Source organism: Macaca nemestrina, chromosome 4 (genome assembly GCF_043159975.1).
Source record: "Macaca nemestrina isolate mMacNem1 chromosome 4, mMacNem.hap1, whole genome shotgun sequence".
Lineage (NCBI taxonomy): Eukaryota > Metazoa > Chordata > Mammalia > Primates > Cercopithecidae > Macaca > Macaca nemestrina.
In genome coordinates, this window is record NC_092128.1 from 146,238,239 (window position 1) to 146,259,376 (window position 21,138).

The 21,138-nt window shown below is 39.5% G+C and overlaps 1 protein-coding gene across 12 annotated transcripts in view; it reads right to left on the reverse strand.

Annotated features, from left to right (window-relative positions):
- LOC105466343 (activator of transcription and developmental regulator AUTS2) overlaps positions 1-21,138 on the reverse strand; it is a 1,205,160-nt gene that overhangs the window by 711,754 nt on the left and 472,268 nt on the right. The window lies entirely within an intron of this gene.

Below are 21,138 nucleotides of genomic sequence, written 5' to 3' on the forward strand. Positions count from 1 at the left end.
TCATAATATGTCCCCCTTCAAACACACACAGAGAAAACACACAACACAGAACCAGATGAGCTAAATTTTAAACACACACACAGATACACACACTCTCTCCCTCTCTTCACAGAAAAATCTACCATTTTTTCTTTCCTAAAAGTTAATGTTAACTGGCATCAACTGGATTTTTCATTCTTCACATTTGCCATTCCACTAACAAAATTCTGTTTTCCATTTGCTGAAAGTAACCTTCAAAGTTATTAGATCACCTTATAATTCTACCTATGAACATCTGCAAATACATTTTGTTTCTAGTTAAAATAAGTTAAACAAAACATTCCTCCACATTGAGTCTAACTGATGAATGGAAATACAACTTCTTATTAACCAAAAATCTCACACAAAAATATAGTTTTGCATGAGTCTATTTGATTAAACAGAAAGAGGCAAAAGACCATTTTGTTCTGTTTCTTTTTTTTCTTTCTTTCTTTTTTGAGATGGAGTCTTGCTCTGTCGCCCAGGCTGGAGTACACTGGCATGATCTTGGCTCACTGCAACCTCCGCCTCTCAGGTTCAAGTGATTCTCCTGACTCAGCCTCCTGAGCAGCTGGGATTACAGGCACCCACCACCACACCCAGCTGATTTTTTTGTATTTTTGTAGAGACGGAGTTTCAACATGTTGGCTAGGCTGGTCTCAAACTCCTGACCTCAAGTAATGCGCCCTCCTCAGACTCCCAGAGTGCTGGGATTACAGACACGGGCCAGCGCGCCCAGCTCATTTTGTTCTGAGTTTCTAATCCCAGTTTTTAAAAATTTACTTTCCTCATATTTCAAGATTTTTCATTTATAATAATAATGTTTCTAGGACACCAAATTTCTCCCATTATTGCAACGCTTCTCAGAGCAATGTAAAATAAAGGCTAACCTCCACCCTACCACCACTCTGTACTCCTCATGGATTAAGCTCTGAGAGAAAACCAAAAATAGATAAATCCTCAAGCATTTGCTGCTTGACATAAATGCTTTGGATAACTAAATTGCCTGCTTTGTGTCCAGAGATCCTCTTCACTCAATTATCTTTCAATGTGTTGGGTTCCAAAGCCTTGCTGAGGTCCTAATGATATTTATCACCTCTTTTCAACACCCTCTAATGTTCTTTTAAATAGAGTAGGCATGCTTTAAAATTTCAAACACTTTGTCCTTTAAGTGTTTGACAGTTGGTGGCATTTAAAATCCTGACTTCATATTCCATAATCAGAAAGGTTCCCTTCCTATATTGCATTTGAGCCTTTTGCTATGATGAAGGCAAAAATCTCACCATTTACACATCATCATCACTATCCTAAGACACACAGCTAAATTCTCATTTGGATTGTAAACAGTGGTGTGTTGGAAATACTTAACAACCAGCTCCTTGGGAAAAGAAGTATGTATGTATAGATGCACATCTATTTATTATAAATGTTACCGAAATAATGTATAGCAAGCAATTTACAAATAATAACAAAGTACATGCTAAACTTTATTGTGAATTCCAACCAAATGGGAAAATTAACATTCACAGAATGCTTCTGTTAAAATCTGTGCAATTCTTATATCTACAGCCAACCTATGGTTGTATCTGAAAAATGACTGTAGTTCTGCAAAACCTGGTTGATGTTTTTGAACCAGTAAAATGAAAGTGGAACACCTAAGACGTGAATGACATGTATAGTTTCCTTCATTGAGGACATGAGTAACGTCTTTGTTGAGTTGGAAACAGTTTTTAAATACAAGAAGATATTCTCTTAATTGTTTTGCTATCCACAATGTAATGGATGCAGATACAACATACTCTTAAATTTAATCTGTATTAATAACATTTCCTCTATCATTCTTTTAAGTGTAGACAATCAACAAAACAAATGACCAAATTTGGATTTGTACAGTGCTATGGTTTGAATGTGTCCCCCCAAAAGCATGTGTTGGAAACTTAATCCCCAGCGCAACAGTGTTGGGAGATGGAACATAGTGGGAGATGTTTACGTCAAGAGGGCTCCACCCTCATGAATGGGTTAATGCTGATCATGTTCTCTCACCATGTGATGTCTTCTGCCACACTGTGATACAGCAAGAAGGTCCTCACCAGATGTGGCCCCTTGATCCTGAACTTCCCAGTCTCCAGAACCATAAGCCAAATAAACTTCTATTGCTTACAAATTACTCAGTTTGTGGTGTTCTGTTATAGCAGAACGAAACAAAATAAGGCATCCTGTTTACCAATTTCTATGGTGTAAATACTTCCACCATGGCTACTAAAGTGATGTCACTGAATGCAGAGTTAGAAAAAGAGGCTCAATAACATATCATTTTGTAGTATTTCTACCATATACCAGATGTAAATAACCTCAAGGTCATGGATATTAGTAAAATGTAGCAACTAATGAGGAAGTGATGAATTTTGAATATTGACTACAATTAAGTAAATTATATTAAAAGAACAGGTAAGTTTACATAACATTTTTTTTTGAGATAGAGTCTTGGTCTGTTGCCCAGACTGGAGTGCAGTGGTACCATCTCACCTCACTGCAACCTCCATCTCCTGGGTTTAAGTAATTCTGCCTCAGCCTCCCAAGTAGCTGGGATTACAGGAGCCTGCCACCATGCCCACCTAATTATTTTTTTCATATAACTTAAACTTCTAATAAAGGTTTTATTAAAAAACCAGCTCACAAAATTCTTGAAAACTTAACTGGTTCTTATGAATGGTTAACGAGCCAGTTCCAGCATAGCAAAGTACAATTCTTTTGTCACAAAAGTGAAGTTCCTGCCTCACTGTCATTGGCAGATGGTATTTGGGTTCTTCCCACTGGTGTGTAAGGGGGACATAAAGATATGCAGGCCACAAGGTCATTTATGACTGGGCTATCCCTCCCTTGATGGTTATCAATCTGCAGCAGGGCTGGCAAACAGAACTATTCTTCAGGCAAAGTTAACCCTGGCACCATTATTCTATGTTTTCTATCAATCGAGACAAGAAACTGAGGGAGAAAAAAGCAAAGATATAGTCTTGACAGTAATAGTTACTTTATTTTCTAACAAGAATTTAAACAGAGCAACACACAAGTTATATGGCAATAACAAAGTCAAAATTCTTCAATACCAAAGTCTTCTCAGTATGAAACAGGATGCTTCTCTCATTCTCTACTTTCTCCACCATTTCCTTTCTTCCCTCCCCTCTACCCCACATTCTCCTTCCTTTCTCCCTTCACGGGTTAGGGGGATTGATAGGGGAGGACATTCAATTACTACACCTTGGCCCTTCTTTTATCCTAATAAACCATTATCCTATTAAAACACAGCAAGAAAATGGCACAGAAAACGAAGACATGAGGTAGGTAGACCATGGTAGGCACAAAAGAGAAAGAAAATACTGCCTTTATGAACAAAGAAACTTTACTTAATTAGTTTGAAACAGGAGTACAGCAGTACCCCTTATCTGTAGTTTCAGTTGCCCATGAGCAACCACAGTCCAAAAATATTAAATGGAAAACTCTGGAAATAAACAATTCATCAATACATTTTAAATTAGGCAGTACTTTGAATTGCATGATGAAATCCCATATTGTCCTGATCTGTCCGCCCAGGATGGGAATCATTTCTTTGTCCAGCATGGTGTATATGCTGCCTACCTGTTAGTCACTTAGTAGCTGTCTTGGTTATCATATCAAAAAAACAGTATGGACAGGGGTTGGTACTGTCCACAGTTTCAAGTATCCACTGGGTGTCTTGGAACATACCAACATGGATAACAGGGACTACTGTAAGGACTAAACCGGAGTCCTACTAACACAAACAAACATTCACTGACCTCCTACCATATGCCTGACCCTGAGTACAGGCCATGCAGAATATGGTGATAAATAGGCCAGGATACCTGACCACTTGCCTATGTACAAAACATCCAAGAATGAGACCAGCATATCCACTGTAAATATGAACATCAAATCTTCCAAAATTATGATGACAGCAAACGACTACTTTAGGGTGGTAGTATTCAGAAGACTGGAAAATATATTCCAGACATGCAAGGGTCTGGAGTTTAATTTAGCAGGGAGGTATGCACAGGAGGCCATGAAAAAAAAAGGGAGCGACGTATTGCCATCCAGAAGGGGTAAAACAATCCTGGTCAGAGAGTGCAGCCTGACGGCTTCCACTCTTGGTGAAGTGTTGGCATTTGTGTGTGTACCACAGAGAGAAACAAAGGCAGAGAGCTGTTCCATCTACATCACCATTCTACTAGGAATTCCCAGGTATAATTTCTGATCAACTTCCAAATGTTTTCATTGTGAAACCAGGATCAGTAAAAAAACAGTATTTAGATGTGTCTCAGTTGTTCTTTAATTCACTTTAGATCAACGAACACTTACTTTGCTCTTAAGCTTTGTGAGATTACAAAAGTGAACATGACAGCGTCTCTAGCCAATCACATAAAGATGACAGGTACAGATACACACATGGAACACTGTGTAAAGTCAGCATTTCAACCATATAAACAAGGCAGGAGACTCAAAACATCTGGGCTTGGACTTTGCCAACTACTGGGACATAGGGCGCAGCACATTCTCCCTGGGCCTACCTTTTATGCACTCTCAGAATTGTTAGTGACCATAAGAACCATCCCATCCAATAATGAGTCAAAGTTAACATTCTCTCACAACATCCCCGCAAGGTCAGCAACAGATGTCTACAATATTGTCAGTGACTTAAATCCTCTAAATAATGCCCATCCCTCTTATGGACAGCTCAAATTGTTAGAAAGTTCCTATTTATATATTAAATCTACCTGTATCTTCTACCCACTGCTCTCCCCTGTGTCCTCCAGGACCCCCCAGAATAAGTCTAATTCCTCTTCTACATGACAGCCCTTTAAATAATTGAAGACAGTTATCATATATCCCCCTCCAGGCTATATATCTACACTTCTTTCAACCATTTCTAATAGGACATGATTCTGAGTCCCTTCAACCATCTGGATAACTTTCTCTGCATGCACTCTAATTGAAATACTCTCTTAGCTTTGTTCAAACAGGCTGCTATTCAACTATGTTTTCACAATTTGTATTTGTACTGTCAAGATACATTCTTAGCTCTAGACACAGGGTTTTGCATCTATCTCTTTTCAACATTTAAGCCTGAAAGATTTCAGCTGCTATCCTAAGGCCTTTTGGGATCTTACTCCTATCACCCAAAGTGCAAGTGATCTCTCTCTTCATCAGGCTATCCACACATTAGATCCACAAGTCAATTCCAACTCAATTCCAATTAGTGACTCAGTGAAGTCACTAATAAAAATGTTGACATCACTGAATCAAGAGCACACAGCCTGTGGCCTGCAACCACAGACCACTCTTCATGTTTCCTAATTATTAAACCTGTTATAACTCTACCTAACTACAGTAAGTCATCACTTAGCATAGTCAATAGGTTCTTCGAAACTGCAACTTTAAATGAAATGATGTATAGTATGTCCTTGGATAACATTGTTATCCAATGTTTGTTCAACATCTTTTCACTATAATGTCGGTGAGAAAAAGAGATTAGTTTCATTATATGTCATTTCGCTTAAGGTAGCAGTGTCCAAGAAATGACTGACAACATTAAGTGAGAACTTACTGTAAACTATTATTAACTTGAGCCTTTTCCATGTCCTCTATGAAGATTTTAAAGCGATGCTTTTTTATGCCAACTCTTTACTAGCAAAGAAAATAAAATTTCTTTATGCCAAAAAAAGGAGAAAGTATTTTCCATCAGAAAGAAGAATAGAATATGTCAAGTACACATTATCTAAGATATTCTTCTAAAGCAGAGTTGGTAAACGATGGCCAATGGGCCAAATCAGCCTGCCGCCTGTTTTTTTTTGTTGTTGGTTTGTTTGTTTTGTTTTGTTTTGTTTTTAAGGCCTGTTTTTATAAATAAAGTTATTTTATTAGAACACATCCACATCCATCTGTTTACATACTGCCTATATGGCTGCTTTCCTGCTACAGTGGCAGAGTTGAGTAGCTGCACCAGAGACTGTATGGCCTGAAAAACCTAAAATATTTACTATCTGGCTATGTATAGAAAAGGTTTGGCAATCCCTGCTGCAGAAGAAGGAATATAGATGGCATAACATTTTAAGTGAACCTCCACAGGTTCCCAGTGATGACTACTTCTTTTATTAATCTCCCAGACAGCATTCATTAATAATATTTTCTAGAATCTTTTCTGAACTGACATCAAGCTAATTGGTCCACAGTTTCTATAATTCCCCTTCTCCATTATGAAAATCAGAAGTATTCAGACCTTTTCATTATTTGTACATTAGAGATACTGAAGAGATAATGCCTTTTAGCCATGTGTATTTGTACTGTCAAGGTATATTTTTAGCTCTAGACACAGGGTTTCATATCTATCTCTTTTATTATTTGTACATTAAGGATACTGAATACATAATGCCTTTTAGTAATGAATCTATGGTATACTTTAACATATTTGTATTTGTAGTTTATGTTTTCATAGAATACATGTAGTTCACATATTTATAGAGCACACTCAATGTTGAGCGCCTTTAGCTACAAGGCATGCTTGGGGCATCAACAGCAGGTTAGCAGAGAAATTAGAGAAAGCTGAAACATAATCTGGGGTACAAAGGTCAACTCTGCACTGGGACATCCTTCCCATGGAGTCTAAAATGAAAAATCTAAATGAGTGGGTTGAACTAGAGGGAGACACTGATTCACTCTCCTATGGATACCATGGATCCAATATTGTTATACGGGAGACAAGTAGTCAACAGCAGTTTCTGAGCTATGTTGAGACTTGTTGCCAATGGAAAAGCAATCTTTCGATGTCCAGTGGGAGGGGAATTGTTCTGGATGGAGCCAGCTCCCCTAAGCAGAAGCTGAAAGCAAAATACAGGTTTATTCCCTTGGGAGAGAGACGAGCAATGGTAAGGTGTCATCACTTCAAGGCATCCAAGGTAGAAATCTGAACTATCTAATGACTAGACACAAATGGGAATGATTTGGTGGAAAGTTCAGTAATGTCCTTAAAGTACATGAAATGCTGAGCTCAAAAGAGGAGATAAATTCCATGTATCACCAAATAAGCAAATTTCTAGTACCTGCCAAGATTGGTTCAAATTTGGGGAATGGTTACACCAAAACATACGGGATAGTATGCATGTATTCCCTCCTACTTAGGGCAGCTCACGGCCTCTGAGCCAGGTATCTCCACAGCAAAAGGTCTTGATTTACTTCAGTGTGCTGTACAATAGTATCATTTTCCACATGTGCCATGATGAGACAGGGTTAGGAAGCACTGGATTCTACCAAACCTGCAGATGACAGGACTTCAACCTTAGTAGCTAGAAGACCAGACAAGATAGGGGGTAATGGAGTGGAAAAGGGATTCTGGAACAAATGGGGTAACCTGAGTGAGCTACAACTAAACTGCAAGGACACTAATCCTCAAACAGCGTTTTTAAGGAGGGGGATAGAGAGGCTCCCCAAGTGAAAGAAATGGTCCAAAATAAAAAGGGTGAGACTCAACAATAACTTTTATGTAGCCAGTGTCAACTAAGAGCCCCACGAAATTAATGAGGAGTATAACAAACACCAAACAGTTTGTTATACTCCAACAGTTTGTTAAACACCAAACAGTTACGTGGGATCCAGTCTCACCCAGATAAAAAAGATAACACCCAAGGGAAAGACACGGTCTATACAAGGAAAAGTGAAGGAAAACTTCCAGATATCGAAAAGTTATTAGCCAGATGAACAGAAATGCCATAATGGTATCTGTAACCACCACCTGTGACTTCTTTCCAGAAGACCAACAAACTGCAGAAGTCAGCTAAACCATAATCAATCCACATATTTTGTAAGGATGCATAATATATTCAGTTGACAAACAATTCTGCCAAGTAGCTCTTCTACATGTTGATCATGTCAACAAAATTAATTTGACATTTACAGCTATTTTGAGAATAAAATGCAGTTGCTTAAATTATTCTGTGGAAGCAACATGAGACAGAATTATTCAGTTGACAAAATCTAATTAGGTGTAAATTATTTCAGGTCATATAAATTATAAAACCTTTCACAGATAAGTATTTTAATTCAAAGTGGCTCCAAGTGCTATAGAATATTAATAGGTCCACATTCGTTTGCAGTACTTCCACATTTCTGCCTCCAATAGTAGCACCTATTTCCCCAGTATTGGCCTAGATGGTAATTCTCATTCTGCCTTTGCGGGCCCTTAGTTGTACAAGGAGGAAGGAAGGAATGGAGGACATTTCTATGCTGGAAACTTTACACAATTCATATTTTTTATTGAGAAATAATCCATATACCACATAATTCACTTTTCTTTGTAAACAATATTACCTTCCATTTGATAAATGGAGAAATAAAGGCTCAGAGAGATTAAGGAATCCTACTAATAATACATAACTCATCTGTGGCAAAATGTTGGAATATAAATGCAAAGCCCATGTCCACTACTTGAGGCTGGCCTTAACGCCCCCCCCCCTTTTTTTTGAGATGGGATCTTGCTTTGTCACCCAGATTGGAGTGCAGTGGTGTGGTCTCAGCTCACTGCAACCTCCACCTCCTGGTTTCAAGTAATTCTCCTGCCTCAGCCTCCCGAACAGCTGGGACTACAGGCATGTGCCACCATGCCCAGCTAATTCCTGTATTTTTAGTAGAGATGGGGTTTCACCATGTTGGTCAGGCTGGTCTCAAACTCCTGACCTCAGGTGATCCACCCACCTCAGCCTCCCAAAGTGCTGGGATTACAGGCATGAGCCATTGCACCTGGACCACTAGCCTCTTAAGAAGCTCTCCTCCCCTCTGTTTCTGTTCATCTGGCTAGAATCTTTTGGCCAGCCTAAAGCATTGCAAAGGAAGAGGAAGTGAAGGGGTGACCAGTAAAAGACTACAGAAAAAAGAGAAGAGGGGAGGGGAGGGGAGGAGAGGGGAGGGGAGGGGAGGAGAGGGGAGGGGAGGGGAGGGGAAGAAAGCAAACAAGCTGGCCAGCCCACCTAGAGGTTGAAATAGACATATGATCTTTGCTTATATCTGATTTACTAGAGGACTAGAAATTTTAGTGAAATATTGAATTAAAACTCTAACATTTGAATCACTTGTGATTAGGAGAACTTACTCTTCTTTGAAATGGGGGTAATATTTGTCTTTCTCATCCTCAAAGAGACAATGGAGATAACAAACATGATTGTTTTTTAAATGAAAGATACACAGAAAATACAAATACAAAGAATGCTTCATAAAGCAAATGACAGCCATGCAGAAACGCTCATTACAGAACAGTGTCCAACAGGAGGCCAACCTATGTTAGGAATGAAAATGTCATTAATGGTGGTGGTTTGAATCTGTGGATAAATCAGGCAGTGTCTAGGAAAGATAGAATCCTCTCTACTGTTTATTTAGAATCATTCCTGTTTTGCACTAGTGCCATTATCTCTCTGATGTCAGCGCATTACTTTCTGCTGAACCTCGGGACTATGTAAGGTCAAAGGCTTGAACCAAGCCTGGCTACCAGGGAATGGAGAAGGAGAGAAGCCCATCTGTCATGAAGTGGCAGTTCTTATTCTACTAGAGGACAACAGCTGTGAATGGCCTACACATCAAGTTCAAGTACTGTATATATATCCACAGGCACATTCTAAACAATGTGGTCAGGCACAAGCTGTCCTAAAAGAAGAGAATAACTCAGGCCTCATGCTAGGCCTGCTAAGCTTTCTCCAATCCACTCTGATTTTCATCCAGAAAAAACAATACTGCCATGATCATCTATAATAAGAAAGGAGTGGCTGGCAGGGTTCAGGGAGGGAAGGTAAGATAGAAATGAAAAGAAGAAAAGAAAAATTAAAAAGGGTGAGAAGAAAGCAAGCAAGAAAAATCATTTGTAACCGTAAAATCATGTCCTCGCTTTTGTCAGTGTTCTCTCCCAATTCTATAAGAGTTAAAGGCCGCCAAGTAATAGGGCCTGCAGAGTTTTCCCTTGGGCCGCAGCCAAGGCCAGTGACCCTGCTATTAGAGACCTGCCAAGCTTTGTCAATGCAATCTGCTGAATGCCTTGAGTGACAAGCGATCAATATTCTCCACTCTCATGGGTCATCACAGGTGACACAGGACTAAGTAATAAAACAGCCCTGGCTGCCTCCTCTAACTTAAATGCTTCCCTAGCCACAATATTTCTTTTTTGTCTAAACGCCTGTAGCTAAATTTCTCACAGATCGAACCATCTGATGGGGATAGAGATTCTGAAGAATTGCAATGTGTCTGAATTGATGCTAGCCAGTGAAAGCTCAGTAGACTGGAGAAATAGGTTCAAATAAATCGAAAATGACTAGCTACGGAGTTGTAATCTGCCAGCATCAGACCCTGTAGCAACAAGCCAATATGAAAAAAAGCACACTGACAACCAACCACGATCAAGTCACCTGCGAAAATGAGAACCCATTTTTTCCCCACTACTGTGCTGATGATAAGCACTTTCTCTGAGACATCTCTGGTGGTAGGAGAGGGGAGGGGGAACCTCACATTGTAGGGAGCAGTCAGCACTGTAAACAATAAAGAATTATTACATTTCCCCAGGAATGAGGAAGAGTCAAAAAGGTACATTCAAGGTGAAGGCATGAGGGTGTGCTGTCTGTTGGGATGCAGACCAGGTGCCAGCATCTCTTCCCTCTTGGTTGACCAGACTGCATGGAAGGCTGTCTTTCCCTCCAGCCCTACAGAGAAGCAGCTATGAGGAAGAGAAGAGCTGTGAAGTAAGTCACTCATTCATATGATGACCCTAGGAGAACTTCTAGTCAGAATTCCCAAATGGAATAGATTCCTAAAGTAGTGTTACTGAGCAGATGACAGAAAGCTCAAGTCGACCGATCATTTAAACAAAACAGGGAATTTTTTATAAGCCATTAGGTTCAGAAGAAACCCAGAAAGGTCCTAAGAGTCCTTCTAGCTGCTTCAGTACAGTACTTCATTCTAAGTAACCAAAAATATTTTTAAAAAAATTTTTTAAGACTTCACATTCTCAAGCGTTAAGGCTTTCTAAAGTACCTGGTGAATTTCTGTCCTATTGAAATCCTCTCTCCCTCCCTAGGTTTTTTTTTTTTTTTTTTCAGGTGGAGTCTCCCTCTGTTGCCCAGGCTGGAGTGCAGTGGCACGATCTTGATTGTGGCTCACCGCAAACTCCGCCTCCCAGGTTCAAGTGATTCTCCTGCCTCAGCCTCCCCAGTAGCTGGGACTACAGGCAGGTGCCAACACAACCATGCCCAGCTAATTTTTTGTAGAGACAAGGTTTCACCGTGTTAGCCACGGATGGTCTCGATCTCCTGACCTCGTGATCCGCCTGCCTCAGCCTCCCAAAGTACTGGGATTACAGGTGTGAGCTACTGTGCCTAGCCTCTTTTTTTTTTTTCTGAGACAGAGTCTCGCTTATCGCCCAGGCTGAAGTGCAGCAGTGCAATCTCCACCCACTGCAAACTCTGCTTCCCGGGTTCAAGCAATTCTCCTGCCTCAGCCTCCAGAGAAGCTGGGATTACAGGCATGCACCACCACATCTGGCTATTTTTTTTTTTTTTTGTAGAGACAGGGTTTTGCCATGTTGGCCAGGTTGGTTTCAAACTCCTGACCTCAGGTCATCTGCCAAACTCAACCTCCCAAAGTGCTGGGATTATAGGCATTAGCCACTGAGCCCGGCCTCCATTTAAATACTCTCTGTCCAAATTTAAATAAACACATATATCCTCAGAACACATCTAATATCCTCAGAGTGCCACCAGGCTGACAGTACAGGCAACCCAAATCTCTTCATCCTCTCTCTCTTTTAGGCACAAATGGCTATTGGGAGGCCCAGAATACCAGAAAACATGAAACAAAACCTAACTAAAATTGCTGCTGAGAACCACAGCTTTCTGAAAGACCTGGTGCCCTTTTAGAAACAAAGGTTTGGTATTTCTCTGCATGGAGTAAAGGAATACAAAAATAGAGAGATTTATGATTTATATTCTTGGTCATACTGACCTACTCTCACTTTCAATTATATTTAAATTATTCTTTATTCTGCATTTTTTTACTCCCTATAATAATTATAAAAATGATCTACATCCCAATAGCCATACCAACTGTTTTCCTATTATAACAGGATGGTCCCCAATGATGCTTGAAAAACTGGTAGCTGAACCAGGATATTTAATATTTTATACCCTGATATTCATGAATTAGAATTTGAAATGAGGATAAAATCAAGTCATTTAATAAGGTGTCTCTGGACAGCAAAAAAAACAAAAACAAAAACAAAAAAAACCCATGGCCTTTTATAGACTTTGACAGAGAATTCTCTAAGGAAAAATATGTGATTTTAATTCAAGATTGTCCCTGTTGAGAGGAATAATTGATTTATTACACAGGAAGTAGCTAATCTATAATAAGCACTGTCATCTGCTTACTATAGATCTCACAGAACAACATGAAGAAGGCTAATGTAGGACAGGATTATGGGAATAGACATTTATTAGTAACATGAAAGCCCCAGCAATTAGGATTAATTACAAAGGGAGAATCTGACCTAACTGATCCTATATTACACAGCTAGGAAATTAATGATGAAGTTGTACCCCTAAAAAATCAAGTGATCAATAAATGAATGGGTGAATTCATCTGTGAGAGTATCTAGAATCTTGCTTGGCACATTCTGGACTCAGTATCTCTCAATGAAGAGTGATTCCAAAGTAAGAGTTGTCTAACTCACACACACCACAATTAGTAGAGGCCTACTAGTTCTATCCACTTGAAAGTCAGAGAGAGCTTTGCTCCATGTATGTCTCTCTGAACCCTGTTACTGAGGTACTTCTGCCTCCCCAACCTCCACAGAGGTCAATTCTTGCCAATCCCCACTAATCACTTGGAAGCCCTGGTAGGCCATGAGATCAGTTGGCCACATACTTAAAAGGGCACAATGACTTTACCTAGTCGGTCCCCCAATGCTTTAGAAAACTATATGGAAGCATTAAGATGCAAGTGACAGTCAAATGTCTTAGTGGTGAAAAGAAATCTCAAGTACAGAATGACTACATCAATCCTTCTGGATTATCACTACTTATCGAAAGGTCTCACAGACTGAAAGTCATACTTCTACAAAAAGTTCTGATGCCCAAGGCAAAACAAGCGATCACTTGGATTTCCTTCTGACATGTGTGAGCATTTCTCTGTGGTTAGTTAAGTATCTTTGCTTTGCTAGGAAAGCATGTCAGCCAAAGATCTGATGAGTTGAAGTGGCTACATTAATCACCTAGTTGATATGATTGCTTTCCTTTTCTTAAGCTATATTCACTATTAAACAAATACCATCAATTGCACTCTGAAGTATCAGGACAATGTCCCTACAAGTCACTGCCACTATGACTGTAATATGCCAGAAGAAATACAAAGCAGCTATACGAAATATTTGAAAATAAAATCTTTCATGATGATAAAAAGTAATACGCACTTATTTTAGAAAATAAATCTACTTATGGCCGGGCACGGTGGCTCACACCTGTAATCCCAGCACTTTCGGAGGCCAAGGCAGGTGGATCATGAGGTCAGGAGATCAAGACCATCCTGGCTAACACGGTGAAACCCCGTCTCTACTAAAAATACAAAAAAAAATTAGCCAGGTGTGGTGGGAGGCGCCTGTAGTCCCACCTACTCGGGAGGCTGAGGCAGGAGAATGGTGTGAACCTGGGAGGCAGAGCTTGCAGTGAGTGGAGATCGCGCCACTGCACTCCAGCCTGGGCCACAAAGCAAGACTCCATCTCTTTCTCAAAAAAAAAAAAAAAAAAATCTACTTATGTTTTGCCAATCTAAACTTAATCACTGACTATAAACATCTGGGTGCATTTTCTTTCTGTTTTCAATTCATTCTTGTTTTCACTCTCTTTTTGCATATAAATTCAAATATTATTGTATGTATACACTTTTTAGTAAAATTAAGATACAGCAAATATTCTGCCTTGTAGTAAATATTTTGCGCACTTATTATTTAACCTCTGCATAATATTCTAAAATAGAAAATAACATAAATTAACCATGCATTGTCATGATGTTGGGTATTTAGGCTGTATGAAGCTTTTCTTTTTCCGTTTTTTTTTTAGACAGGTTTTTACTCTGTCACCCGGGTTAGGGAGCAGTGACGTGATCACAGGCTCACTGCAGCCTCGATCTCCCAAGCTCAGGTGATCCTTCTGCCTTAGTCCTGCAAGTAGCTGGGATCACAGGCATGTGCCACTACTCCCAGCTAATTTCATTCCTTAAATTATTTGTAGAGATGGGATCTCTCTATGTTGCCCAGACTGGTCTTGAACTCCTTTGCTCAAGCGATGCTCCCAACCTGAACTCCCAAAGTGCTGGGATTACAGGCGTGAGCAACCAAGCCTGGCCTGAAGTTTTCGTCACATCTGATCACCAACGCAGTATGTCCTAGACAAAGAATTAATGGATCAAAAGGTATTACTATTTTGAAGAATCTTCACAAACATTATAAAAGGGCTTTCCAGTGGTATATAAAAGTGACAGTCTCACTATATTTTTCCCAGAAGTTAGTAGTCTCACTTCTACAAATCATTATTAATTTCCTAAGTGAAAAATAGTACCTCCTTATTACTTTTAATTGCATTTAACTATTATGTATACTGCATTCTTAGATATTTAATTTCTATCATCATTCCAAACCAGACTTTATTGACTGGCAGTAAACTGAGCTAATTTCATTAAGAGAAGTTAAATGCCTTAAGCCTTCTGAGGAATTATTGTTTTAATGATGATTCTCTTTTGGTTAAAAGGCTGCAATCCAAAATGCATCATAAGTTAATCACACTGTACTTTTCGCCTCTTTTTCCCCAATAAGAACTTTTTCTTAAAGAAATCATTATCATTAAATGCCTAAATGAGAAAAATGTTTATCAAAACTGACATCATCACATAAGTTAACAAGCCTCCTGACTGTGCGTTGACTTGGATATTACCATACTCCAGAGTGCTATACAAATTTGTAAATAGTTCTCAGGGGAGGACAAATAGATGTGAGTTTGAAAAAGCTTAATCTCATAAAATCTAAGCAAAAATGAGTAACTTTAAGATTCTTAAAATTATTTACTGGGGGCCAGGAGTGATGGCTCACGCCTGTAATCCCAGCACTTTGGGAGGCCGGGGCGGGTGGATCATGAGGTCAGGGGTTCAAGACCAGCCTGGCCAACATAGTGAAACCCTTTCTCTACTAAAAATACAAAAATTAGCTGAGTGTGGTGGCACGCACCTGTAGTCCCAGCTACTTAGGAGGCTGAAGCAGTAGAATCGCTTGAACCCGAGAGACGGAGTGCAGTGAGCTGACACGGCGCCATTGCACTCCAGCCTGGGTAACAGAGCAAGACTCTGTCTCAAATTTAAAAAAAAAGTATTTACTGGGTATAGATCTGTAAAGTTAGATTTTAAAATTAAACTTTTAATAGGACATAAAGATGACTGTTGCAAACAGATAAGAGATACCCACTTTTCATTCATTTCCTCTATTAAACATGACTTTGAACTTAAATATTTGTCTTCCCTTGAAAAAAAAACAAAAATAAAGATGGGAATGAAGGACCACTCAACTCCAAAATTAAAAAGAAAATGTTAAATTTAGCTTTTTAAACATATTGTATATTTAGAAAACCCCATTGTCTCAGCCCAAAATCTCCTTAAGCTGATAAGCAACTTCAGCAAAGTCTCAGAATACAAAATTAATGTGCAAAAATCACAAGCATTCTTATACACCAGTAACAGACAAACACAGAGCCAAATCATGAATGAACTTCCATTCACAATTGCTTCAAAGAGAATAAAATATCTAGGAATCCAACTTACAAGGGATGTAAAGGACCTCTTCAAGGAGAACTACAAACCACTGCTCAGTGAAATAAAAGAGGACACAAACAAATGGAAGAACATACCATGCTCATGGATAGGAAGAATCAATATCGTGAAAATGGCCATACTGCCCAAGGTAATTTATAGATTCAATGCCATCCCCATCAAGCTACCAATGAGTTTCTTCACAGAATTGGAAAAAACTGCTTTAAAGTTCATATGGAACCAAAAAAGAGCCCGCATCTCCAAGACAATCCTAAGCCAAAAGAACAAAGCTGGAGGCATCACGCTACCTGACTTCAAACTATACTACAAGGCTACAGTAACCAAAACAGCATGGTACTGGTACCAAAACAGAGCTATACACCAATGGAACAGAACAGAGTCCTCAGAAATAATACCACACATCTACAGCCATCTGATCTTTGACAAACCTGAGAGAAACAAGAAATGGGGAAAGGATTCCCTATTTAATAAATGGTGCTGGGAAAATTGGCTAGCCATAAGTAGAAAGCTGAAACTGGATCCTTTCCTTACTCCTTATACGAAAATTAATTCAAGATGGATTAGAGACTTAAATGTTAGACCTAATACCATAAAAATCCTAGAGGAAAACCTAGGTAGTACCATTCAGGACATAGGCATGGGCAAAGACTTCATGTCTAAAACACCAAAAGCAACGGCAGCAAAAGCCAAAATTGTCAAATGGGATCTCATTAAACTAAAGAGCTTCTGCACAGCAAAAGAAACTACCATCAGAGTGAACAGGCAACCTACAGAATGGGAGAAAATTTTTGCAATCTACTCATCTGACAAAGGGCTAATATCCAGAACCTACAAAGAACTCAAACAAATTTACAAGAAAAAAACAAACAACCCCATCAAAAAGTGGGCAAAGGATATGAACAGACATTTCTCAAAAGAAGACATTCATACAGCCAACAGACACATGAAAAAATGCTCATCATCACTGGCCATCAGAGAAATGCAAATCAAAATCACAATGAGATACCATCTCACACCAGTTAGAATGGCGATCATTAAAAAGTCAGGAAACAACAGGTGCTGGAGAGGATGTGGAGAAACAGGAACACTTTTACACTGTTGGTGGGATTGTAAACTAGTTCAACCATTATGGAAAACAGTATGGCGATTCCTCAAGGATCTAGAACTAGATGTACCATATGACCCAGCCATCCCATTACTGGGTATATACCCAAAGGATTATAAATCATGCTGCTATAAAGACACATGCACACGTATGTTTATTGCGGCACTATTCACAATAGCAAAGACTTGGAATCAACCCAAATGTCCATCAGTGACAGACTGGATTAAGAAAATGTGGCACATATACACCATGGAATACTATGCAGCCATCAAAAAGGATGAGTTTGTGTCCTTTGTAGGGACATGGATGCAGCTGGAAACCATCATTCTTAGCAAACTATCACAAGAACACAAAACCAAACACCGCATGTTCTCACTCATAGGTGGGAACTGAACAGTGAGATCACTTGGACTCAGGAAGGGGAACATCACACACCGGGGCCTATCATGGGCAGGGGGGAGGGGGGAGGGAATGCATTGGGAGTTATACCTGATGTAAATGACGAGTTGATGGGTGCTGACGAGTTGATGGGTGCAGCACAGCAACATGGCACAAGTATACATATGTAACAAACCTGCACGTTATGCACATGTACCCTAGAACTTAAAGTATAATAAAAATAAATAAATTAAAAAAAACAAAAAACAAAAAACAAACAAAAAATAAATAAATAAAAAACAAAAAAAACCATAATTTGGTAAGTGAAAATTTTATAATTTATGATCAATCACTATTAAGAAGGTAGTCAAAAGTAAGTTCAAACTGTACTTCCATTGCCTTATAGGGATGTGCTTTGAAAATAAACATTTATAAGATATTGCACATATGATTTTCAATTATTTTATAAAATTTTTTTAAAATGATGGCAAAATTATCAAACTGATTTATTTCTTACTATTGTAGCACCAACTATTCCTACAGAATGCAAAGATCAGTCAGCAACATCACTGCTAACACTCAACTGGTCTTTTAAGGCTTAATTTCTTCTTATTCAAAACACAATTCATACAACCCCAGCTACCTGAGAAGGAGACTGAGGCAGGGGAGTCGCATGAGGCCAGGAATTTGAGACCAGTCTGAGCAATAAAGCAAATCTCCCTCTCTAAAAAAAAAAAAAACTTTTTAAATAACTGTGTGTGGTAGCATATACCTGCAGTCCTAGATACTCAAGAGGCTGAGGTGGGAAGATTCCCTGAGCCCAAGAGTTTCAGGCTGCTGTAGGCTATAATTGTGCCACTGTATTCTAGACTGGGTGACAGGGTGGGACCCTATTAAAAATAGTAACTATATATTGAGATGGAGTTTCACTCTGGTTGCCCAGGCTGGAGTGCAGTGGCACAATCTCGGCTCACCACAACCTCCATCTCCCAGGTTCAAGCAATTCTCCTGCCTCAGTCTCCCGAGTAGCTGGGATTACAGGCATGAGCCACCACACCCGGCTAATTTTTTTGTATTTTTAATAGAGATGGGGTTTCACCATGTTAGTCAGGCTGGTCTTGAACTCCTGACCTCAGGTGATCCACCTGCCTCAGCCTCGCAAAGTGCTGGGATTACAGGTGTTAGCCACCGTGCCTGGCAATAATAATAATTTTTAAAACAATTTTAAAAAACAATTCAGGAAAGTATCTAGCTGACAAAGTTTTCACGTTTTTTTTTTCCTTGAATTCTGGTAGATGAAAGATAAACATTCCTTTCATATTACTGTAATGCACTGGTTTGGCCATTCAATATCCTTTTTATCATGGTAGGAAGGAGGCAAAGAAAAAATAATGTAATATATCCCCAAAATGTATCTAGGGGAGGGTTGGGGTTCATGGGAATAGCTGGTGAAGGTGGTGGGATTGAACGGATTTCCAAGAGTGATTTGTTCAGATGCTATGTCAGGGTGCTCTTTACACACAATTATATAGAAATGACCCCCAGCACTTCACATCTCTGTTTGTTCACTTGCTTATTTGTTTGTTCAATCATTTAGTCATTCATTCACTCATTTATTCAACAATTGATGAGCGCCTACTGTTGTCTCTGGGGATATAAATATGTATATAATAATCCCCAGGTTAAATCTTAGAGGAGAAAGACATATAACCCACAGACAAAGTAATACCTACTACCTGGAAAGATAGGAACATAGGATAAAGCAAATCATGATACAAACGACTAAAGTTCACATTGGTTTTGGAGGTCTAATAGTGCCATACATTATAATTCTAGGCTCCAACGCAAAGCTTCACAAGGGGACTTCCTCCATACTATGACTCTTAAAAAGAATTTCACCATCCATTTTGGGAGGTGTCTTATCTACCCATGGTCCATCAAGCACCACATTTGCCCTTAAGTCTAATTAACCCCAAATTATAAATCTGGGTGCAAACTATGACCAACACCAAGCAGCTCCCACTTGGAGGGCATTTGAGTGAAGAAAACCTAGACCTGGACCCTCAGGAATGATAAACTCTCTAGTAAATGACAGACAGCAGTTTCAGAAGTGGTATGTAGTAAACATAAACCACTTTTGTTTGTTCCAAGGCCAAAAAGCAGCCATTGTATACTATCTGCTTGCTGGATTTGTGATGCTTCTATTCCCAGTTAAAGGAGCTATTTCTGGAGCTGACCCCGGTATAAAAGCTGGGGTGAGCTGGGCTTTTCTGCCTATTAGAGTGAGCAACAGAGCAAAGGGTAAACCTCTGACTAGTCAGGTCAGAGTACACAGACACTGATTCAGGTTTAGCTGACAGTGCCAGGCAAGGCATTTGTAATCTCCCCAGTTAGCACTAAATCAGCATGGTGTACACGAGCCCTTGACAGAGGACAGACAAGCGGGACTCACTAAAAGGATAAAGAGTGGCCTGCGAAGCACAGATGCTGAACACAGTCCAAATCCTTCATTTCTTAAGCTAAAGATGCTTTGCTGAAACCCACATCCATTCAGGACAAGCCTTGGCTCTTCTGTAGTAGAATGACGCCTTCTAGTCTGAACCTGAGAAAACAGACTATGCTCATTCCAAGAATTTAGAACTCAGTAATTAAAAGGCATACTCTTGCCACTCCTTCTACTCTCTCTTGCCTGAAGGAAAGAAAAGTCAAAGCAAAAATTAAGGAGATGCCATCCAAACCATTGTGATTACCCAGAGTAGGGTAATTTATGGTTTGAGTTCTTTATGCCTTCCTGACAATTAATCACACCAAGCTGCAGAGCAGGTGAAGTGTGGCTGAACAGGATCCTGAGCTCTTTTCGAGGTGTTCTTTTCAAGTTTACAAACACATTCAAAGAAGAAAAGAGAGAAGGGCCTAACAAAAACTCAGGCAAAATGGCCCTAAAAATGAACACTGCCACTGCTTTGTTAGACACCTAAGACTTTCCTTACACAATGCATGTGTTGTCTTCCACGACACTTTCTGTTTCTGCCATTCAAAACACTCTACAAATGCTATCTATGAGGTGCTATGATCTCTGGTTTACCAGTGAGAAAACCGAGGCTGAGAGAAGTCAAATAACTTGCCCATGATTACGCAGCCAGGAGACGAGAAAGTATACCAACATAATATCCTGTTAAATGTGTAAATGGATTTTTATATATCAAATCCCATTTAAATCCAGCAGAGCAACTTGCTATTTAAAGAACCCCTACAGTGAACCATTTTGAAGGAATAAAACAAAAAAAAACAAAACCCAAAACCCATCAGCAATGTGAATAACCACCCCTTGATTTGTTTATCATCGAAATTCAAATTTTTTTGGTGATCATATCCGATGAAAACAAGTTCCACTTGGAAATGCTGAATGTGGTACAACTGCCAGCATCCATCACGCTGTGGGTGGAGATGTTGGGAAAGGGGACTGGTGGGGACAGGCTACCCTACACTCTGAAGAAAAGGACGCTCATATACAAACGAGGCACAAAAGTGCTCACTTAGCAGTTTACAGCTCATGCAAAAGCACCTGGCCTTCATACTGGAAGTAATGAATCATAGATCTCCATAACAGAAGGGAACTAAGATGGTCTGCTGCCCACAGGGAAAGAAGATAATGTATCCACTTGACAAATGACCTAATATGAAAGAATGAAAAAGGAAGTAGCCTAGTTCCTTTCCAAATTCTACCC